This window comes from Marmota flaviventris, chromosome 2 (genome assembly GCF_047511675.1).
Source record: "Marmota flaviventris isolate mMarFla1 chromosome 2, mMarFla1.hap1, whole genome shotgun sequence".
Lineage (NCBI taxonomy): Eukaryota > Metazoa > Chordata > Mammalia > Rodentia > Sciuridae > Marmota > Marmota flaviventris.
Genome location: NC_092499.1, coordinates 6,185,663 through 6,209,978, shown reverse-complemented (window position 1 = coordinate 6,209,978; position 24,316 = coordinate 6,185,663).

Below are 24,316 nucleotides of genomic sequence, written 5' to 3'. Positions count from 1 at the left end.
GGGAGCTCCGGCTCCTGCCCGGTGCAGGGCCAAGGCTGCTGCACCCTGCTCGCCTCCCTCCCACTGCCTCCTCTGCAGCCACAGAGCAGGCCTGGGGCCCAGAGGGGAAGGCAGCACACAGATCCGTAACAGGCCCACGCCAGCGTGGCACAGGGCACAGGAGGGCGGAGCAGGGCTGCAGGCCCCTGGTCCAAGGGGAGGGCGGCGGAGACCTCTGGCAGATACTGTTCTCCCACGTTCCTCATCAAAGAATCCTCATTTTGGTCTGAGAGGTAAGATGCTCAACAAACTACATTTCCCAGGCTCCTCTGCAGCTGGGGAGCCGTCCATGAGATAGAAACAGAAGTTGTTGGGTGTGTGAAGTCAGGGAGCTCTGAGAAAAGGATCAGATAAGCTATGCACATGACTGTGATCCCAGATACTCAGGGGGCTGAGGAGGAGGATCACAAATTTGAGGCCAGCCTGGGCAACCTAGTGAGAGCCTGTCTCAAAAGAAAAAGGGCTGGGGGTAGGGCTTGATGTAGAGCACTTGCCTAGTGTGTACAAGCCCTAGTACTGGACAATCAAAAACCTGTGCTCTTTCTGCCTCCACTTGCCATCCTCTTATCTCTTTTCTGGAACATGGAAGTGTGGCTGGAGCTGTGGCAGCCATATTGGACCTTGTGGCAAGAGCTATATATGAAAGGCCGAGGAGCAGAAAGACCAAGGGAGACTGGATCCCTGATGGTCACTGAATCATCACATTAGCGCTGTGCCACCTTGGCCTGTGTAGGTCCTGAACTGGAGAGGGAAACGAGCCCACTTGCTTAGCCACAGTTGGTGGCTGTTGGTGGCAGCTCTGAGCAATTCCTCAATGATACATGGGGGAGGTGATGAGCAGCCGCTGCTACCTATGAGGCGAGAGCCTTTGGCACAGGGGTACTGAGGGACGCGGGGCGGGGAGAAGGGCCTTTTGCATCAAGGAGGCTGTGTCTGCCTTTGCATCCCACAGGAGAGCCCCTTCCCAGAGGCAGCTCCACGGACACTGAAGTCCTAGGAAGTTTTGCTAGGGGGCCGTGACCAGAACCCTGGCCAGCTGGCAGCTGTCACCACCGTCCCTGGCACTGGCCTCTGTGTCACTGGGAGCAGGTTTGCTCCTGGCGGTGCACCGGCAGCCCTCCCCTCCTGCCCCAGGTCCAGCGCCTGGAGACCCTGCTCGCTGGCTCAGCTGGACACCACAGCGCCCTCCAGGCAGCACCGCGGGCTCACCTGGCCAGACAGGAAGGAGAGCTGCCCAGACCTTTCCCTGCTCTTCCTGCCCCCACCTTGACACCAAGCCCCGGTGCTTCAGCTGTTCTCAGACCTGAACATCCTGCCCATGTCACCTTGCTGGTCCCAGATGCCACCCCGTTGCACCTGGACCCTGCGATCCTGACCTCCCATCCAGTCAGCCCTCCCCCACAATGGGCAGCACGACAATGGCACACGGTCACACGCCTGGCAAGACCCCCACGTCTTCTCTGCTACCCCCAAAGAACTCCCGTCCAGCTGCCGGACGCACGAGCTCAGGTGGCCTCGCTGTCCCTCCACCAGCAGCACTCTCGTTGTTCCCCTCCCCCTCCTCATCTAGCTCCCAGCTGACCTGCAGGACCCCAGTCCAACAGCCTGCTCCTGTGTGTCCCAGATTAGTCAGACGGCTCTGCAACAGGCCTTATAACCCTTCCTTATCTCACGCCATGGCCAACTGGCGGTCATTTGTTAAGCTTCCGTGTCCCCACCAGAATGCAATCTCCTCTGTATGCCCGCTCTCTGCACAGAGCCTGGGGTGCAGTAGGTGCTCAATAAACAGTTCTTGAGTGGATGGATGCCTGGATGGAGTGATTGACAAACAGGTTCAGGCCATCAGTTCACAAACATCCTGGGCCTGGTGTGTGTTTACTCTAGACTGGACACTGGGTGAGGACAGGGGGAGGGATCTCAGGCTCTTGGGAAGGCCATAATGTCCTCCCCCATCTGCACTGCCCTGACAGTCACCCCTTGACACTGACACATGGCTGGAGGCCTAACGGCCCTTGGTTTGCGTTGGTTCTCCTCTCACCTAGTGTCCGAGCCCCTCCCCTGCCCTGCAGCCTCCCTAACAGTCTTTCAGAACCAGAAGGCTCAGGTATTGAGAAGACACTGGTGTCCGGGAAATGGAGGGGCAGGCCAAAGCTCCGCCCATCCACTCCTGCACCCATTCACCTATGTCACACGTCCCCGTGTCCCTCCACATCTGCACCTGCCACCTGCTCACATGCTCTTGTTCATCCACCCACCTGCCTCCAGCTAGCCGCCCCTTCCTTTGCACACTCGGCCAGCGTGTCCATCGGAGCACTGTCCAGTCCATGCCTGCACTCACTTATCCCTGTGCACTCGCTCACCTACCCAGCCCTCTTCCTGTGTCCATCCGCCCTCTGTCCATCCCTACTGCCATGATTTTATGGACCTATATCAAGGATCCATCCACCTCCCCGAGCATGTTCATTGACTGCACCCATGGGTCGTGCCCTCGTTTCCCATGCCTACGCTCCTGCACCCATCCCTCATCCATCCATCCATCCACGGACTCTGGGCGGCCATCTACCCATTCTCGATTCTTCCGTCCACTCACCCTCCATCCGGCCAGCTCAAGAACCCCTCCCCTTCCCACTCCTGTGCCTCCACTGCTACTGCCTTCCACACGTCCCGTCCTGCAGCCGTATCACCACTTTGGTCCACCAAGCTCTCCTCCCCCCACGCCCACCTCTCCAGCTTTCTATCCCACGGCTGGTCTGTCCTGCAACGTGCCTCCTGCCCACTCCTCGCACACACACCGCCCAGGCCCTTCCATGTGCCCTGCACTCTTCTCCACCTGAGATCCCAGCAGCACCACAGGGCCATGGCTGGGCATTTAAACAGGTCTTCCCCAGGCAGTCAGGTCTGATGGGAAGCCCCCAGAGGCCACTGAACTGTGGCCTGCCGGGGCCAGGCCACTGGAGTCCCTTTACTGACCAGGGGGCAGACAAGCCCTTTCTTAACTCCTGCCACACTCGTCAGAGTCCATGTCTCCCTCAGACTATGAGCTCTTGAAGGTGGGTCTATGGCAGATCTACCTAAGTGACCCCAGTGAGCAACACAGCGTGCACCCAGGGAGGATGTGTGGGGTGCACACAGAATCCCTCCCTCTGTTCTCCCTCCCTCCCTCATTCCTACAAGGGTTGATACAACAGAGACTCCTCCGGCCAGTTCTCTCTCTTCCAGCTGACCTGGGGGACCTGTCTGTCACTCTCCTGAAAGCAAAAGGTGCTAAGACTCCAATACTGGGCCTTGCCCAAGGTCACCCAGCAAATCAGCATCAGAGGAGGAACTGGTACCCAGGACCCCAGACCTCCAGCGGAGGTCTCCACCGGGGTCAGGACTAGCTCTGAGAGCACAGGGAGACTTGGGGTCACCTAGGATTTGTCCCAGAACTCCTTCCCTCCTTGGAAGGGAGGAGCTACCTCTTCCTACCCCCCATGGCCATGCCCTGGACTTGCGCACTCCAAAAGACTGAGCCTCTGCTGGTCCTCAGATCCACACCTTCTCACCTCTACCCCCGCGCCCTGCTCAGCTCCTACTTAGCCCATGAGTCTCACTTCTTTGGGATCTGGGGGAAGCCATGGATGCCTGTCTTTCATTCATGTAAATCATTCATCAATCCATTCATTCTGCAAAGTGATTAGCTGCCTACAGGGACAGGAACACTGCTTCAAAATGTTGCCCAGCACGTAGTAGGTGTTCAATTAATGGCACCTACCATGGGCCAGACCCTGCCTCCAAAGGTCTTTATTAAATAGACGCTCATCATCCCAACTGTCTCACACTGGCTTCCCCTCCTGGGTCTGGAAAGTGTCCCAGTCCAGTACCACAGCACGGAAAGATACTTCCACACACGGAGGCTCCAGGTAGCCCCGCCTCACACTCCTCTACCCAGGTGCCAACAGCTCCAGGTTTTGACGCCTGAGCGGAACCAGGGCCACAGGAATCTATAAATATGAAACAATAACCTGGGAGGGTCCTCGGCGACAGCGCAGCCGCCCCTCGCCCGGCGCCCGCGTGCCGCATCTGCCACTGTGCTTGCTTCTCAGTGACGCCCTGATTATAGTGAGAGCTGGGAAAATTGAGGGTTTGCGGGAGGCTGCCAGGGCCCTCGCTGCTACCTCCCGCCCCGAGCATCACAGATGCCAAGCGGAGCCGCCCCCAACGGCCACTTGCCCCTGCCGGCCCTGGCCTTCACACCAGTGTGTAAAGAAGCTCTCTCCCACAGTCCTCCCTGGAGCCTGGCCCTGGGAGAGGCAGGGGCCTGTGCTGCCTGGGTGAATGGAGGAACTGGCCCCCAAAGGAGAAGGGAAGGGACTTTCCCATGGTCTCCAGAGGTCCAGGGCGTTGGGGGCTCAAGAGGAGCCAGTCCCATGGAGACACATGCCCGTGGTCCGCACCGGTGGGCCAACCTCGGCTGCCCACGGGCAACACTCCTGTGCAGCCAGGCCCCTGCTGCTGGTGCCTACTGCTCCCATCCTGATGCTCAGGAGATTCCGGGGTGTCGCCCACGCGGCTCCTGCCCCCAAGGAACCTCACTGGGGATGGGGTGGGGCACAGACAAGGAAGGAAACACCTCTAAATCGGGCAGGAAGCGGAAATGCTGGAGCAGAAATTCCCAGCCAACGTGCTGGGGCTCCCGGAGCCTGACAGCGCCAGGGAGAGGCCCCGGGCAAGCCCCTCGCCTCCCCAGCCTCAGTCTCCTCGCCTGTAAATGGGCAGACTGAGAGCGCCGGCCTGCAGGCGCCGAGGGAGATGGAGGGTGCGGGAGGCTGTGCGTGCCCACGCACTGCAAACGCTCGCGGAGCCTGCCCGGTCCAGCCTCCTTCCGCTCCTCGGCCTTCCTCCGGCCGCCTCCCCAGCAGGGTCTGGCTCTGCCCCCTGACTCAGGGCGGGGGGAGGCCTGCCCGCGCCCTCGCCACCTGCCCCGAGCAGCCGCGGCTCCCACGCCCTCAGGCCTCGCCCGGTTCCGTCCCACCCTTCCTCCCGCCGCAGGGACGCGCGCGCCGGGCCGAGGAGCGCGCCCGGGACCCAGGCGCTCCTGCCGGCCGCGCGGGGGGCAGGGCGGCGCGCGCAGGCCGAGCGACCCTGCCCCGCGGAGAGTGGCGGCTCTCGGACCCGGGAGCAGCCCCCGCGCGCGGCGCCGCGGAAGGGGGAGGGGAGGCGCCCTGGCCCGAGCGGCCGGCCGAGGGCACCGGGCGCGGCGCGGGGACCGCCCGGGGCGTGGGTGCGCCCGCCCCGCCTCCGCGCGCTGCCCTCCCGCTCGCTGGTACTCACCGCCCGGCGCAGCCGGCCCGGCCGGCGGCTGCCGGTCCACATGGCCTCGGGGCAGCCGCGCTGCTCGCCGCCGCCGCCGCCGCGCCCGGTGCCGCCGCCGCCCCCTCCCCTCGGAGGCCGAGCGCCGGGAGCGGCGCGGCCGGGGCTCCCCACCCCGCCCGGCTTCCCGCAGGGAGCGCCCGCCCCCCGCCCCCGGCCCGGCTCCCCGCCAGCCCCGGCCCCGCGCAGCCGCGGCTGCTTCGGCGGTTCCCCGCGCGGCGACCGGCCGGGCGCACGTGGTGGGCGCGGGGCGGACGGGGCAGCGCGGAGCCGTGCGGCGCTGGAGCGGGGGCAGGAATGGCGGCCGGCAGGGAATGAATGAACCCCATGCATGAATGGCAGGGCGTGAATGAAGGAGTGCGGCGCGCAGGGGGACGAAGGCACGCGGGAGCGCGAGCCAAGACCCAGTGGCCCCTCAGGCTGGGGACCTCAGTCCTGACCGCCCCCACCCATCTATCCAGTTCCTCGACGTTTTTCCGACACCTACTGTGTGCCAGCCAGCAGCGCTCCAGGAACGAACCAAGTCCTGCCCTCAGGCAGCGCACCGTTCACAGAGAAAACTGAGCTCCTAGGGTGTCGCTGCCCAGCTGCTCCTCTCTGGGCATCTGTCATTTGCACTAAGTTGAAGTCCCCCTGCCCGCAGTTTCCCTCTCCCCATCACTGTGGGCACCTGCCCTACCCTCCTGCCCAGCCTGAGCCAGGGGAGCCAAGTGATGGGGGAGGGGCTTTCCTATTCTCAGGGAGCACCCAAAAAGGGAAGGTGACCTCAGGGGGATCACTTTCTGCCACCCTGAGCAGCTGGAGTACCCCTGCCTGCCCCCAGCACCACACAAGAGGAGCTCAGGCCTGGCCCTGGGGAAGGTGCATTGTGAGCCAAGCCCTTTCCTCCTGAAAGCACTGGGGCCTGGGAATTCTGATGGCCCAAGCCAGACTGGATCCTTCCTAGGGACCAGTGTGAGTCCTGGGGGCATGGGAGTCCTCTGGGGGCAGCTGGACAAGTCTTCCGTTCTGGCCATTCCAGCGGTGGCCAGAAGATGAACCCAGGGCAAAGCACAGGGGAGCCAGAAAGGGGCCTGGTTAGTAGAAAGAGAGGTCACCAAGCAAATGCTTTTTATTGATATCCTCCCCTGGACCCATGGGGTCATAGGTACACGTTTGTGTCCTTTCTAAGCATGTGACAGATTAGAAATTTCTTTCAATGAATCCACTTTTAAATTTTTTATTGTGGTAAAGTATGCATAACGTAATATTTACCATTTTACCATTTTGAAGTGCACAGTCGGGTGGCTTTGAGTACATTTGCGCTGCTGTGTGACCGTCACTGTCACCCATCTCCTACTTTGTATGTTGTGTACTTTTCAGCCTCTACTCTCTCAGTTAATTAGGGAGTAGGCTGCGTGTTCAGGCAGAGTGGCAGCGCCGAGAAGAGGCGCTGAGCACAAGGAAGAGAGAAGAGAACCCCAGCCAACTGGAGCCACTTAGTGTCAGTCTCCTCTCCCGTCCCCTGTAGATCCCAGGGACGTTATTGGGTATAGATGCAGAAGGGAGGTTTCCAGGTTCCAGGGGCAAGGTGAGCAAACCAGGGTGCCCTTCTGCTTCCAGCTGTGTGGGTGCACTGACCACCAGGACGTGGTGGCTAGGGTCGAGCTCTCCCACTACTTCCTGGGATGCCAAGCTTTGCTTTGTCCAGACCCAGTCCCTGACACACCGTGGACTGGTCTCTTTGCTCTGGGGAGCTTAGTTTCTCACCGTGAACGGGAGCAGGCTCCATGGTCACCACCCTGACCTCTCAACTCCTGCTACCAGGCAGGTTATGTGCAGAGGTGGAGGCAGCCCACCCGAGACAGTAGTAGGGGCCCTCCCTGCCGGCTCCAATGTCCCCAAGGGACAAACATGGATGAGGGACACGGGGCAGTGTCCATAGGGGAGGGGCTCTGCCCACATTTCCTCCTCCTGGGCTGTAGCCCTTCTCAGAAGCTGGTCCTGCTCAGATGGTGCTGAGTGTTCTGAGCCCGCCCTGGCTCCTCGCTGCCAACTCTGCAGATGGCTGGGGAGGCGGGGGAGGGGCTGGCGGTGGGGGCAGCTCCTGCCTCTGCTCAGGCAGCTTGCAGACTTGAGCAGGGGCCTGCCAGGAAGGTCCGAGGAGCCTTCCCCTCATGCTGGCCTGCCTCCCTTCCCCACCGTTAAAGCCTTCTGCCAAGCCTGCACCCCCATCCCACTGATGATAGGAAGGAGGGGAACAAGGGGACATGGCAGCAGGTCTCTTATTTCCTGTAAGAGCCTGTGAGGGAGGGGGCTCTGGCTGCCTTTTGTAGATGGTGAAGATGAGGCTCAGAGTGACAAAGTCCCTTCCAAAGTTCACTTAGCAAGAAGTGGACAGCCCAGATTTGGATATCCTGGTCAATCTGGTTGAGTGGTCACCCCGTCCTGGTCTTGCCTCCCACAGAATGCCCCCCACCCCAGGTCGAAAAGGCTCTGGGTGCCACCTGAAGAGCCTGGCAAGATGGGCAGGTCCCGGAAGGCCTCTGCAGCCACTGCACCTGGAGCACGGCACATCCTGGGAGGCTTCCTGGAGGAGGTGCGTGGGGGTGGGACATGACAGGGCTTAGGGACCCTGTGCTGGAGCTGTATAGGCAGGCCTTTGTCCCTTCTGTTGACACTCTGGCTGCTACCCCCACCCCGTCTCTCAAGCCTACAGTTCATCCTCAGACCCCCCCACAGGAACAGGCTGAGCCCCAGGCCCTCTCGGGGCAGGGCGGTGTTCCAGGTCATTGTTCAACATCAGCACTCCTTCATCTGTCCTGGCCATTTCTCCTGGTCCCTTCTGTCTGGACCCCTGGGCCTCACCCCATGCTGTGGAGGAGGCAGGGTCTTTGCCGAGCTGCGGGGCACGTTCCTTTGCGAGGCACAGCTTTCCTTGCTCTCTCCCTTCCTGTGATCCAGGGGGGCCTGGGGCCTCCACTCAGGGGCCTCCCCTAGGAAGCCCTCTCTGTGGGCTCCGGCTGCCGTCTGTGTGTGCCTGAGCTTGGTTCTGACCTCACAGTGTCACTCCCCGGCTTCCCTTCTCAGCCACGCTGTGGCCTCCAGCTATGGTTCCCAGTGTCTCCCCAACCCCCAGGACCGGTGTCCAGAGCAGAGGCCTCCAAAGTTAGGGCCCAGATGAGTTGAATCATGGAAAAGCCAGAGGGCTGCCCCCCAGTGTGCCGAGGGGCTGGGCAGGCAGGGCCATGCAAGGGCGGGAGGCCACGGGCCACAGGTGCACAGCCCAATCCTCCGGGGCTAACATGGTGCGCTCTGCTTCTTCTCCCACCTGCTCTGCCACCTCCCGCCCCATGCGTGCACACAGGTGTGCTCGGCACCCAGACAGCAGCAGCGCAGCCAGCACCTCTGGGCACGACTCCAGGCCTGGGAAGTCTTGCCAGGCTGGCTGCGGACCGGGAACCTGCAGGGACCTGAGCCCTGGGGCAGGAGGTGGAGCCCCATCCTCTACGAGGTCCAGCTGCTGTGAGTGCAGCAAGCAGCAGTCCCTGGGCTCGGGATGGCCACAGCTGGGCTGCCTGGAGGCCGAGTGTCAGTGCCCCCTGCGCTGCCCTGAGAGGTCAGCGTTGACAATGGAGGCCACACTGAGTAGGCACTGGGCCCAAAGAGTGGAAGGGAGGTACCGCGAGCTGGGTGGCCCCCCTACATTTCCCATCTCCAGGGACCCTTCAGCTCCTGACTGGCCCTACCTGAAACCTTCCTCGCGTCCCATTGTCATCCTGTGTCTCTCCTGCTCAGACCCTGCAGTGGCCCCGAGGGAGCCCATCCCGGCCTGCTGGGTCTGCCACGGCCCACTCGCGGCTCTGACGTGATGTCTTCTTGCAGCTGTCCTTCCTCTGTCGAGCCATGTCCCTTCCAGACTGCTCTCTGCCCCCATCCCCACAAGTGCACATGCAGCCTGTTTTTCCTTTTCAAAAAGGAAGGAACATGAGAAAAAGAGGCTCGAGGTTCGGGGGCCCCGGGAGCGGTGGGCGTGGGTCAGGGGCAAGACCTGAATGGCCTCACCGTCTGCACCCCCGTGTCCTGGCCCTAAAGAGACACCTGATTTCGCCATTCCATCTTCTAGTGTCCCTAAGTGCTCCTCTCCTGGCAGATGGCCCCTTGTGGGTGTCCTGTGTCTCCCTTCTAGTTCTCACCAGGCATGGCTGACCTGAAGCCCCTCAGGTGTCTATGTGGCCACTGCCCAGCCTCTGGCCTGGGTCCCAGGAGATTTCAGCATGGTCCTGTCTGCCCACAGTGGCCCCATGCAAGACCACTGTCCTCCTGCAGCTCTGTGGCACAGGAGCCCCTGCCCTGTGCGCCTTCTTGCACATTCAGGAAATAGTCTCTGCAAGGGGGGATGGGGCCATGAACAGGAAGAGGTGGCCGTCTTGGGCGTGGGGTCAAATAGCTGGGAGACCCCCCATGCTGGGACCCCTCTGTGCCAGGGACAGAGCTCCTCATGGGGTTAGGGTGCAAGGTGGTGCAGTGCTGTGGCTGCCCAGACATGAGCAGCCTGCCCTTGTTGAAAACAGGGCGCAGAGGCGGCCACCAATTTTCCTCACTCCACTGGGCAGGAAAATTATTTCTCCCGATTCCTCTATGTTCCAGCTAGTTCATGTGCCTGAAAGAAATCTAGCTGGTCAGCTTACGGAACAGTGGCCGCAGCCAGCTTCAAAGTCATGGGGGGGGGGTAGGGACGTCCTGCTCCAGAGGGGTGGGAGGGCAAGAGGCAGGACGTCCTGCCCGGGCTGGCTGACCAGTGCTCCCCAGCCAGGTTCTCTGGAGCCTGCTGGGTGGGGGAGTTTTCCCAGCCCCTACCCATCTTTCTGTGGGCTCTGCATTAGTGACCCTCAAACAGGGTGACAGAGGCACTCTGGGCTTCACGCATCAAAAGCAGGGGCCCAGAAGATGCCACCATTCTCCTGTGCGCCTTACGGCAGCCCCGCCAGCCCCAGGTGGGCTCTCAGGAATGAAGAGGCTCAGATGGGAGCCAAGATCCGTCTGCCACACGTCTGAGCTCTTTCTCCAGCACCAGTGGCTTCCTGTGTCCACAAGCAGGACTAGCATGGGAGGGTCTGGGGGTGCAGCAGTGGAGGGGGTCCCTGTGGAAGGGACTAGGGAGTGTTGACCTCCACATGAGACAGTCTTGGGGGGACAAACCAGATACTCCCCTGTAGGATACCAGGGGGTATAGGAACCTGAGCCCCGGGAGCCCAGCGTGCTGCCCCAGGGCCCATGGGCTAAAGATCTGGGCAGGCAGGGGCTCAGGCCAGGTGACCACTTCCCCAGTTTGTCCAGGTTCCTGGACATGGGACTTTCTGTTTTAAAATGGAAGAGTCCTGGGCAAACCAGGATGAGCTGGTCACCTTGGGATCAGAATAGAGATGGACTATTGAAGGTTCAAGGCCAAAGGTTCAGCTGGAGGTAGGAAGGTACCAGCACCAGCCGAAGCCGAGCGGGGTCAGGGTTTGGCCCTGCAACTGGGAGGGAGGTGGGGATGGAGTTTCCGAAGATGGCCTGTCACAAGGTTCTGCCGGGACCCAAGGACATTCCCAAAGGGCTGGCTGGCTCTATTGGAGTGGGGCTGCCCTTCCTGGGCCCCGGTCCTGGATTCTGCTCCGTCTCAGAACCCCGTCTGGGGAGAGCTTCAGGACCATCTGGACACCTGGCCCACCTTGGCCCTTTGTCCTGCCTCTCTGTGACCAAGCAGGTGCCCTGGGAGGCAGAGAGTGCCCAGCTCTGGAGGCCGCGGGTCTGTACCAGGTCGTTATCTGATCCCAGCTGGCCACATCCTTCCCTGGGAGGGACCATGGTGCCCAGCCTGGGTTTTCTCGTCTGTGAGATGGCGTTGTGAGAGTCATCAGAATCCAAATGGGGTCACTCGTGTCAACCTGTTAACATGATATCAAGAAAGCCGGGAGCTCATGAAGGAGAGCTTCTTAGGCACAAGGGCCCACAGGCTGGAGCCACACGCCGCTGAGGCACCACAGTGTCACCTCAGCTGCCTGCTCAGCCTCAGGCTGGCCCGCCATGCGCCATCCTCCTCTTTCTGCCTTTGACAGCCCTGGGCTCCATGCACCCAGGGCTTACGGTGGCACCCAGGGTCCCACTGAGGTCTCTGCTGAGAATCTCTCTGATTGTTATTTCCGTAGAAAGCAGCACAGCAAGCTCTCGTGAAGACGGCCGCCTGCCCTGGCACCCCGGGAGGCTGTGAGGCTGGGATGTCGGCTCCGCGGGGAGCAGGGAGCTGGGACACACATTGGGAACGTCTGAATTCCCTTCCCTAAGTGGGAGGGTAGAGGCTGGACAGGTGCTCTGCAGACTGGTCGGCTCCCTGTGTCCTGGGAGCTCAGCCCCCAGGGAGAGTTTGTCCTGAGGCTGCCCGTGTGGCCTGAGTTCGGTGTCTCCCATCCACGCTGACTTGTCCTCGCTAAGGGAACCTGTGTTCTCTGGGCAGAGGTCCCATGCCAGCCAGGGACAGGCGATGTTTCCCGTGGTGCCTGCAGCCAGGTGTGGCCAGGTGACTGAGTCCTGGGGAATTGCCGGGCAGAAGCCGTTAAGAAGCAGCCTTTTTACCGGGTGTGGTTTTTACAGCTTCATTGAGGCGTGATTGATTTCCAGTAAACCACTCATATTTACCATGCGTCACTTGATAGGTTTTGACATATGTATTCACTGTGAAGCCATCATCACAATCAAGATAACGAATGTTTCCTTCCAGGGCAGACGATTCCTGATGCTCTTGTAAACGCCCCCCCCCCTCCACCCACCTCTCTAGGCAATCACAAATCTGCTTCCACCATTGTAGATTGATTTGCATGTTCTAGAGTTTTATACAGGTGAAGTCATACCATGCATGCTGTTTTTTGGGGAAGACTCTGGCTTCTTCTACTGAGCATGGTGATTTTGAGATTCACCCATGTTGTTTATATCATTAGCTTGTCATTTTCATTGTTGAGTAATATTCCACTACTATCAATTGTCCGTTCACCTACCAAACGACTGTTGGATTTCCCCAGTTTTCAGCTATTATAAAAAGAGCTGTTGTATAACATTGCATACAAGACTTTGCATGCACACACATTTCCTTAATTTCTCTTGGGAAAATACCTCCAGGTGGAATGAGTAGATCATATGGAAGGTTTCATGAGGCAGCCAGACTGTTTTTAAAGTGCCCGAAGTGTCTGGGGGACCCAGGTGCTCCACATGCTCATCAGCACTTGTCATAGTTAGTCTTTGTGACTTTAACCGTATATTAGTTTCTTTTTAAATTGTGTTTTTTTTTTTTTAGTTGTAGATGGGAACAATACCTTATTTTATTTATTTATTTTTATGTGGTGCTGAGGATGGAGCCTAGTGCCTCACACGTGCTAGACGAGCGCTCTGTCATTGAGCCCCAGCCCCAGCCCCTAGCTGCGTGGTTTTAATTCTCATTTTCCTAATGACCAGTGATGGGAAGAATCTACTTTAGTGAAGTTTCTGTTCGAATCTTTTGGCCAATTTTAAATTGGAATCTTTGCATTATTGTTACTCAGTTGTAATGCTCTTTATATATTCTGGAAACAAATTCTTTATCAGATGTATATTTTACAAATATTCTCTCCCAATCTTTTGTTTTTTAGTTTTGTTCGAAGTGTCTTTCAAGGGGAAAAGGTTTTATTTTGATAAAGTCCATTTTATCAATTTTCCTCTTACAGTTTTTGTTCTTTGTGCTAAGACATCTTCCCTACATCTTTCTTAACCAGTTGTTTATGGCTAGTACAGAAATCATTTCACTTCGTATCTTACAATATTGCTCTTCTCACTATCAGTTCTAGTAGATTTAGGGCTGGGGTTGTAGCTCAGTGGTAGAGCACTTGCCTAGCATGTGTGAGGCACAGGGTTTGATTCTCAGCACCTCATATAAATAAATAAAATAAAGGTCCATTGACAACAAAAAATTTTTTTAAAAATTAATTTCTCAGAAATGCTTCCATAGATGATGTCTTAGTCTGTTTTCTGTTGCTATAAGAAAATACTAGAGTCTGGGTAATTTGTATGGAAAGAAGTTTATTTTGGCTCATGGTGCTGGAGGCAAGGGGTGTTCAAGAGCCTGCAGGCTGGTGAGGGCCCTGTGCAGCTTCACCTCAGGGCATAAATGGCAAGGTGAGCAGGTGCAGTTGGGACAGACAAAATTTGAGAGCGGGCTTCCTTCGCAAGAAGCTGTTCTTCCAGTGACCACCCGAGTCTTGCAAGAGCGAGGCTCACCTCTCTCCTGCGAGTTACCCCAGACCCCGAGGAAAGGCATTAAGACCGATCACCTCTTAAAGGACTCACTTCCAACACGACCACAACGGAAAATTCCTTTGCCTTCCCATGTTATAGGGTCTTTATGGGGAATGGAAATTGAAGTGTGAAAAAAAAAAATTGCTTGCACCTGGGAAGATCACCTCCGTGTTTCTTCTGTCTGTAAACGTGTTGCACCACAGATGAAGGCTCAAGTGTGGAGCCAGCCTGGCTGGGATAAGCCCCACTTTGACGTGGTATCATTCTTTGTTCTGTTGGACTTGACATAGACATATTTCATTAAGTTTTTTTTGTGACTGTGCTCAGGAGGAAGAGTGGCCTTCTCCTGAAATGCTGATGTCTGCTTTTGGTCTTAAAGTCTTGAGTTGCAAACTGTTTTTTCTTTTATTTTTTGGAAGAGTGTCTATAGAATGGTTTCTATTTTTTTTTTCATGAAGTTTTTGGTGGAATTCACCAAAAATGGCATCTGGGTCTGGAATTTTCTTTGTTTCAAGACTACGAATATAATTTTTTAAATGTGTCTGAGTTGGCCATTTGGAGATTTATTTATTCTTGAGAGAACTCCAGTGGTTTATATCCTTCATACAATTTTTCCCCCAAATTCGCTAAAATTTTTTGGCATAAGGTTATTCAAAATACTCACTTGTTACTCTTTAAATATCTGTAGGACCCATGCTGTGCCACCTGTCCTCTCCAATATTGGTAATATGCATTTTCTCTCCTTTTCTTTTGACTAGCATGGCTAGAAGTTGATCAATTTCATTGACTTCTTACAGAATCACATTTTGGGTTCACTGATTTTTCTATTGGTTGAAGTTGTCCATTTCATTGATTATTTACCCACTTTTCTGCTTATTTTGGATTTTTTTCCCCTAGGTTTATGGTAGGGTTATTTTAGACTCTCTTCTTTATAATAAAAATATTTTTAGTGCTATGACTTTTTCTCAAATCATTGCTTTGGCTGAATTTTTATATGCTATACTTTCACTGTCTTCAAAGAAAACCCATTCTAATTTCCATTGTGATTTATTCTTGAACCTGTGGATTATTTAGGGGTGTGTTGTTTAGTGTCCAAAATTTTGTGATTTTTCTAGGTATCTTCGTTCATTGATTTCTAATTTAATTCTATTGATATCAGAGAACAAATTTTGTGGGATTTCAGTTATTTAAATTTGTTGAGACTTGTTGATTACCCAGGCATATTTTATCTTGGTAAATGTTTTGTGTTTCACTTAAGATGAAAGTGAATTCTGCTATTACTGGGTGGAGTGTTGTATAAATGTCAAACACATTGACAACATTTCGCTCTTCTATGTCTTACTGATTTCCAGTATGCTTTTATCACTTATTAAGAGGGTAGAGTTGAAATTTCCAAATAAAATGGCAGATTTGTTCATTTCTCTGCTATTCTACTGGGTTTGGAGTCATGTATTTTGAAACTCTGTTATTAGGTGTATAAACATTCAAAACTTGTCAAGTCTTGAAGAATTGATTCTTTATCGTTACAAACCCTCCTCTTTCTTACTGGTAATATTCTTTTTTTCTCTCTCTCTCTGCTTTTTTTTTGGGGGTGTGTGTGTGGTTATCAGGGATTGAACTCAGGGGCTCTCAACCACTGAGCCACATCCCCAGCCCTATTTTGTATTTTATTTAGAGACAGGGTCTCACTGAGTTGCTTAGCACCTCTCCATTGCTGAGGCTGGCTTTGAACTTGTGATCCTCCTGCTTCCGCCTCCCGAGCTGCTGGGATTGCAGGTGTGCACCACTGCACCCAGCTAGTTGTTTCTCTTAAATCTGCCCTGTCTGTCATTAGTACAGTCACTCCAGATTTCCTATGGTTGGTGTTATGCAATACATTTTTTCTCGCATTCTTTACTGATCACCCATCTGTGCTTTACACTTATAGTGGACTTTATGAATATAAAGTGGGATTCTGGTGTGTACTAGATAATTAGGTCCTGCCTTTAAAAAAAATACCTTTACTTTATTTATTTATTTTATGTGGTGCTGAGGATCGAAACCAGGGCCTTTACTTGTGAGGCGAGTGCTCTACCACTGAGCCCCAGCCCCGCCCCAGGTCCTTCCTTTTAATCTGTTCTGTTCCTCTGTGTTCCCTAACTAGGAAGCTTTGACAATGTATGTTTATGACAATTATTAATATGATTGGGTTCGAAGTTATTATCTTAATGCTTATTATCTATTTGGCCCATTGGGTTTTAGTTTTCTTTTCCTTCCTTATTTTTCAAATTTAATTGAGTAATATTTATGGTTCCATTTGGTTCATCAGCTGGACTTTGTGCGTCTGCGTTTGTGTACACACACACACACTTGTGTCTTCACTTTTACTGTTGTTTAGTGGCTGCTTTTAGGGCTTACAGTATAGATCTTTAATTTATCACAGATAAATTACCTTCAGATAATACATATTGCTTCATAAATGACATAGAACCTCACCACAACATACTTCCATTTCCCCCCTCCTGGACTCCAGGGCAAATTTTCTTTCTACATATGTTGTAAGTGGATGATACATTGTTATTTTTGCCTTCAAGAGTTCACACTGTTACAAAGAGAGTTTTTTAAAGCAAGGGGCAAAAGGCCTGTTCTGTTTACCCACATGGCCGCCCTTCCCTGCGCTCTTTCCTGAGTGTGCATCCGGGTTCCTTCTGCTTTCATTTTCCATCCGCTTAAAGATCTCCCTTCAGCGTTTTAAACTGTTCTGCTTCTGACAAACACCTCGGATTCTGAAATCTGAAGAGGTTCATCTCCATGTGCAAAAGGTGTTTTCGCTGGGTGTTGAGTGTTGGCAGGATGTTCTTTTTCCTCTCAATGAAGATGTTTCTCCCTTTTCTTTTGGCGTAGACTATTTCTTGGTCTGTTTTCTGTTGCTAATTACACAGTACCACAGGCTGGGTGAGTTATGAAGGAAAGAGGTTGATTTTGGCTCGTGGTTCTAGAGGGGCAAGGTCTGGAGGATGCACCTGGAGGTGGCCTTCCTGCAGGTAGAGTCTGGAGGTGGCACAGGGCAGCACATGGCCAGAGATGGAGCAGGCTCCTGTCCCTCCAGGTCTCTCTCCCTCTTCTTACAGAGCCACCAGGGTTTAATTGTGGGCACCTCCACCCTGCAGACTGTGATGGCCACCTCCCAAAGGCTCTGCCTCTAAACACCCTAACTGGATGGGCTTCCCACTCTCAATACCTCACAGTGAGGATTAAATTCCAATCCGTGGAGCCTTGGGGGACACCAAATCCAAACCAACTCAGTTTCAGTCACAAGCTGACATTCTTTGTTTCTCTCTGTACAATGTATGTCTTTACTCTGCTTTTATGGGTTTTCAGCAATGTGACTATGATGTAATTTGGTGTGGGTTCCTTCTCGTTTTCTTTCTTTCTTTCTCTGCTTAGATTTTATTAATATCCTTGGATCTGTAGATTCATAACTTTCATCAAATGTGGGAAAATTTTGGTCACTATTCCTTCAATTGTTTTTTTTTTTCTGTTTGCCTCCTTCCTTCCCCCACCCCAGGGAGTCCATTATACATGGATTAAACCACTTGATGTTGTCTCACAATGCAACCATTCTGTTTTTATGTGGCAATTTTCCTCTTTGCATTTCATTTTGGATGGTGGCGACTCCCATACCATCATGTTCGCTAATCTTTTCTTTCATTTTGCAATGTTTAATTTGTTATTATTTTCATCTAGTGTATTTCCCACCTCACACATTCTATTTTTTAACTCTAGAAGTTCAATCTGAATTGTTGAAGATATTTTCTATTTGTTTCTTCTTCACAGTCTTGACTTCCTTTATCCTCTTAAACCCAGGCACTTATTTTACCATCCATTTAACTCATTCTATTACCTGGTTATTTCTGGATCTGTTTCTATTGATTTGTTTTTTCTTATTTTGCCCCCCCCCCCCATTTTTTTTGCATTCCTGTTGATTTTTGATCGGAAGCCAGGCATTATAATTTATTTCACTAGGTGTGGGAATTTTTCCTATTACTTTAAAAAAATTTCTCTTTGGCTTTGTTCTGTGGTACATTTAAGTTATTTGCAGATAAACTGATCATTTCAAGGCTGACTTCCAAGTGTGGAGGGTGGTTCAGGTGGTCAGCTGGTCAGCCTGGGCTAATTTGACCCACATGGAGGTGATGGCCCTCTGACTCTACACCATCCTGTGTGGCTAGTGGGACATGAACTATTTTCAATCCCCTCTGAACTCTTCCCTCTGGTTGCTCTCTCCATGGTCTTGGCCAATCCTTCATACATGTTCACCAATCAGTGCTTAGCTGGGGACTGCAGCAGAACCCTCCAGAGACCTCTGCAGCTCTTTGTCGCTGGCTACTCTCTCTCCTGTTTGACCTACACCTTGGATCACAGGTGGCCGCTCTCTCTGAGCTGCCAACTCTGCACACCACTCTCCCTGCAGGGCTCAGCTTGGGTTTCCCATCTTGGAAGAAGGCCTGAAGCCCTGTGCAGGGGTGGGCCAGGGCTGCCTGGCTTGCATACTTCACTCTCTTGGTGCCTTTGGCCAGTGTCTGAAAACCAGGGTCTCATTTGTGTGTGTGTGAAACAGCAGGGAGGGACCTGATCCCCCACCAAGGTTTCCCTCCTAACAGAAGCAGCTTTCCAAGAGTCTCTACCAGTGACCAGGCTCAGGAGGGGCTGACTCCAGCCCCGGCTTTTCCACCATCCCTCTGCCTGTGCAATTGAACGTGACCTATACCTGACTTTCCTGGGGTGGTAGTAGGGAGCACTTTACCATCTTTTGCCAGCCAGCACAGAGGAACCCAACTTTCAAGAGCAGATCTTGGTGTCAAGAGCAAACCAGAAGTTGGTTCCCAAACAGTTGTGGTAGAGGGTTGGGCCTACTTCCTACTATTTTTTCTAGGAGGTGCAGGGTCTCTGGTCTAATGCCTAAGATCCTTGATCCACTGAGTTGAGTTTTTTGAATGGTGAGAGATGGGGTTTAGTTTCATTTTGCTACATATGGATTTCCAGTTTCTCAGCACCATTTGTTGAAGAGGCTATCTTTTCTCCAGTGTATGGTTGTGGGGCCTTTGTCTGGTATGAGATAACTGTATTTATGTGGGTTTGTCTCTGTGTCTTCAATTCTGTTCCATTGGGCTTCATGTCTGTTTTGGTGCCAATACCAGGCTGTTTTTGTTTCTGTAGCTCTGTGGTATAATCTAAGGTCTGGTATTCAGATGCCCTCTGCTTCATTTTTCTCACTGAGGATTGCTTTGGGTATTCTGGGCCTCTTATTTTTCTGAATTAATTTCCCGATTGCCTTTTCTATTTCTATGAAGAACATCACTGGAATTCTAATAGGAATTGCATTCAATCTGTATATTGCTTTTGGTTGTATGACCACTTTGACAATATTAATTCTGCCTATACAGGAACATGGGAGGTCTTTCCAATTTCTAAGGTCTTCTTCCATTTCTTTCTTTAGTGTCTGTAGTTTTCATTGTAGAGGTCTTTCACTGCTTTTATTAGATCGATTTCCAAATATCTTACTTTTTTTTTTTGAGGCTACTGTGAATGTGCTAGTTTTCCTAGTTTCTCTTTCAGCTGATTCACCACTGGTGTATAGGAACATAATCGATCTATGGGTGTTGGTTTTGTATCCTGTACTTGGCTGGATCTGTCCTGGCTCTGCCTCACTCCTTGATGCTGCCTAGGGGTGGCTTTTGCTCCAGACCTGACCTGTCTGCTCCTTGGATGACACTCCCAGCCTTGGGCCAGCACCGTTGTGCCCACCGACTTTACAGGGCACAGTGGTGCTGTGGTGTGGGGTGCTGCCTGGGCTGGCACTTTGGTGGCATGGGTGTGCAGTGCAGGGGGTGGGGCGGGGTGTGCAGGGTGTGACTTCCCAAGGATGCCCTGACTTTGGCCCCACTGCACGGGTGGCCAACATGCCAGGTTGCCCACCTACCACCCTCCTGGCGCCCCTTTGCTCACCCTCCCTCTCATTGAAAGGTCCCTGGCTGCTCTGGCCACCTGGCTTCCTCTGCTTGGCAATTGACCACCAGGCAATCCCTGCAGTACCGGGGTGCCCACCGCAGCATCAGAAGGCTGTGTCAGGTGCCAGGTGGTCAGAAGACCAGACTCTGGGCTCACGGGACAGTCTCTTCTCCCCAAAGACTCGCTCATATGTGCTGAGCTGCCCGAGCTGGGAAAGCAGACGCTGGAGGGACCTGAGTCCTTGGTGGAGCCGTGTTGCTGAGAGACGTCCCCTCCCACTCCGCATCCCTTCCTTAGACAACACGCTTCCTCGTGGCCAGGGTCGCTGTGCCCTCTGCAGCAGCAGGTCAGCGTCCCTGGCTGTGATGCAGCCACAGGAGTCACCACCTGTCTGTGCCGTCAGGAGGGCAGCATCACAGGGTGGTGGCAAGGAGCCTCTGGCCGTGCCGCAAGCCCCAGAGGCTTTTCTGTCCTCCCTTGAAGTGGGTGGCAACAGCAAGAAGCATGTGCATGCTGGACAGTGCCCACCCCTCCCCAGGGCACACAGAGGACTTCAATATTATTTGTAATGTTTCTATATTTTGCATTAAAAAAGGGAAAGAGTTGAAACAATTGGGACAAAATGCTAGTGATTGTCCTTTCTGCGTGGCGGGCGCACAGCTGCGCTCTTTGTTCTCGCATTTTTCTGAAATGGAATAAAATGGACCCGGAGCTGCCCTCCCTCCAGGCCCACTGGTGGAGCAGAGTGTCCCCTGCTCTGGTTTCAGTACGTGTCCCTGGGCTGCCCAGGGTGGGGACACTGCCGCTCAGCAACCCTGCTGTCCTCGTCCTTGTGCCTCTGCCAGCTCCTGCTCCTCCCCGCGGCCACCAGGCTCCAGCAGAGGAGCAGATGGTGGCCCTGTGGGTGCCCAGCCGCGCTCCAGCACGTCTCCCACTGCCGTGCTGTGCCCAGGCGGGCTAAGGAAGGCTCGGCAAGAGCTGGGAGCTCCCGGGCCCTGGCGGCAGAGAAGGGCAGGGGTTTGCTGGGTCTCTCCTGTGAACGGCTCTGCAGACCACAGCTCTGTGTGTGGCGGGGACAGAGGGCACGACTGACAGCCCAGGGAAACCAGGACTGCCCTGCTGCTGGGCTTCAAAGGTGACCCCAGCAGGGCCTCAAAGAGCCGTCCTCAGAACGACACCCGCATGGTGTCAGGAAGCTTGGGCGTCCCTCTGTCCAGTGGCTTTTCCTGGCATCAGTCCTCAGTGTCTCTGCCATTGTGCCCCCTGCAGTACCCCTCCCTTGGGGGTGGGGTCCAAGTAGGGACTCAGTAGAGGATGACTTTTAGGTCAAGAAGGAGGAGCTGGGGGGTTGGCAGGTGAGGGTGCAGGGGCTGGGGCTTCAGGGAGGGTGGAGGTCTGAGGAGGTCGGGTGAATATCTGAGGGAGGAGCATGGAGCTGGCCTGGTCCCTCTGGGGACTCAGAGTGAGCTGGACAAGCCACTGGCCTCCTGGCCTCAGGTCTAGGCTTTTGTAAACTGGGCCTAATACAGACAGCATAGGAGTCATTTTTTTTTAAAGAAGTGAAGTGGACTTTCCCACTTTCTCCTGCCCTAGACTTCCTCCGTGGGTGGCTGTGTCATCCGGCTGCCATCTTGCCTTGTGGCCCTACAGCAGCTACCTGTGGAGCAGCGGAGGCCGCCAGGCTGACCTTGTCCTCCGGGTGCACCGACCTCCTCCTGGACTGCCTGTCCCGGCTGCTGTGTGGTTAAATGCTGCCTGAGTGACACTTTTTGTGGCTATAGTCACAAAAAGGAAAAGCCCAGAGTCCTCACACCCGTGCTCCTTGCTGACACATCTGGAGGCACAAAGGGGTGAACCCAGTTGAGCAAAGTCGGAGATTTCTGAGCTCTGAGAACTGGGACCTCCTGTCCTCTGCTTCCAGGCAGGGAGGGACTCCTGCAGCCTCGGGGGCTTTGAGCGGTGATCTTCCTGGGCTGTGTCCCCAGGGGCTTTCTCCATGTCTTCAATCACCCAGAGAGGGAAACGGCCTCGTGGGTGCCTTGTGGGTTGTTTGCCCAGGGGCCTGACAGCCAGGCAGATCTACGGCTGTAGGTGGCACCCCCCTGCTACCTTCACCCACCCCTGGGGACCTGCCTGTGACCAGGGCCTCTTCGATGTCCTCAAGGCTTCCCAGTAGCCGAGTTGAGTGATCTTGCCATAGCGATGACCAGGAAGCCAGCCCTGAGCTTCTTGGCTTTCTCTTCCCCAGCCTGTTGGTCCAGCCTGGGAAGCCTTGCTTTTTGTGCCCACTTGGTGAATCCTCTATTTTATGGCTCTGCCCTTGGGCCTCAGTAACCTGGAAAGATGCTCTATTTGTTAGAGTTTTATAGGTGGCAAAGGACAAACACAAAGCAAAACAAACAAACGAAAACCCAAACAACAACAGCAGCAAACCCACAACCCCTGTGTCTTCAACATAAAGTGTAAGGGTCCGGCGAATGACGGAGGAAGAGACCACCAAGAGACTGACTCATGCAACCGCAGAAGGGGGTTTATTGAAGAATCCAGCGCGCTGGAGCTCCGTGCTCACTCTACAAGGGAGAGCGGCCCAGAGCCCCGAGCAGGGGTTGAGTGGTGCTTAAGTACACTTTTTGGGGAGGGCGGGGGCTTTGCATACATCAGAGCAAATCATCATGAGGCGCGGGAAAATCAAACAACAACTCTGAAACATGATTAGCACATTCATTGGCGGGAACAGGTCTGGCGGGGGTGATAGGTCACTCCTAAGGAGGGGGGTACATTCAAACTGATTGGTTTGGGCCCTGAATGCCTACGTGCCAAACTGCACAGGGTCCTAGGCTATTAATCAACTAAATGGTCAGTACCGGGCATTGTCTTAACTGCCTCAGGAATTTACATTTTAACTCAGGCTTTGCAGCTTAGAAGCAGCTTTACAATACCCAGTCTTTTACACTTTAACTTCAATTTTCTTTTACTCTTACAAAAGGAAATTCATTGCCTCATGTAACTAAAACATTTAGAAGCTTCAGTAAGACTTGATCCAGTAGCTCAAAAGACGATCAAGCCAAAGCTCCAGAGGATGCCCTCAGCAGCTTCCCTCTTGGAGGTGAGACTAAGTCTAACCCGACTGCAAACTCATGCTCTTAGCTCTTCCCACGTCAATAACACCGAACAGATCATGAAGTTGCTTTTGTATTGACCAGAGCTGTCACATGCTCACCTCTGACCAATCACAGTGCAGAGGGTGGGGAGCACATATTGGCATAGTCAATCAGGGTCATTCTTGGACTGGAGTAGGGGTCAATTATGGAGTGGACTCTCAGCTGACCTGAGAAAGGGGCTGTGATCCATGAACATCCACCTGAGATTTCTGGGCCAGGCAACCAAGGGAGCATGGTGACCCCTCGTCACCCCTGAGCTCCAGTCTCCAGAGACTGTCACAGTCCTTTGACCAGTGAGGAAGCTGCAGCTTAGACTGGCTAAGTGACGCAGCCCCTGCCACACCTAAGGCAGAGGACTTGGCTGCGGCCGGTGCCTGGTTCCCTTGCCACGGGGACTGTGGGAGTCTGGCACCTGCTGGACCCTCCACATTTCCCTGGCTGTGCCCTTGGCTGGTTCCGGCATGTGCGTCTGTTTGGGCTGCACTCAGCCCTTTCTACCTCTGGTACCCGCGGGGCTCTGCTGAGGGGTTCTGTGGCCACAGGCATGTGCTTTAGCTGGTGGCAGGGGGCACTGGCAGACAGTGACAAACCAACAGCCCACGAGAGGCAGCAGGAGTGGTGGGTCCCTGCATGGGACAATCTTGAGCCCCACGAGGCCCCGGGAGTGACCTGATCACTAACACGGCCTTTACAAACTTGCCTCCCACCGAGTGTTACCTCACGGGCCTTCACGCCTGGGATGACCTCCCAAATCAAACGCCCGGCTCCCAGTCTCAGGTGGCTTTTGGGACCCAACCTAAGACAGCCACAACCCGGCCATCCGAGTCCCTGCGCACCTGGAGCCAGGAACACCCAGCACCAACTTCTTGTTTACCCTCTGGGCGAGTGTCCCGTCAGTTTGAGATGGAGGTTGGACTCGGGAGAGGGAAGAAGGAACCAGTCCCAGGTCCACTGGAGGCCACGGGCCTGCACCAGCCCCCAAGCTGGCGCTCAGGGGACCCCTTCTTCCATGCCCCACCTGGTGCCTAGATCCTGCATCCTTCCTGCGCCCTCACTGAACTCTGCTTGTGTTTGCACGCTCCGGTGTTGGGGAGCTCACTAACACACCAGCAGCCAGACTGTCTGCTGGAAATGATTAGCTCCTTGGCCAAGGCCGCGTGCGCGTCGAGGAAGTGGCTACAGAGGACAGTCATGGAGACGTCAAATCTCCAAGATCCTCCTTTTGGAGATGGACGGACACAACCAGGCCGTGAGCACAGTCTCACTTTGGGGGAGTCTTCTACAGTCTGGCCCAGGGGTGCAAACTGCACCCACCCCCTGTCCTGTCAATCCTGTAAACTAGGAATGGTTTTTATGTTCTTAAACAGTGAAGATATGAATAATATCTCATGAAATGAGAAATCGTGTGAAACCCTGAGGCAGCGTCCACACTGTCTGTGGGCACACACCCACTCATTGGTGCCTCCCCCACGGTGCGTTGGCCCCTC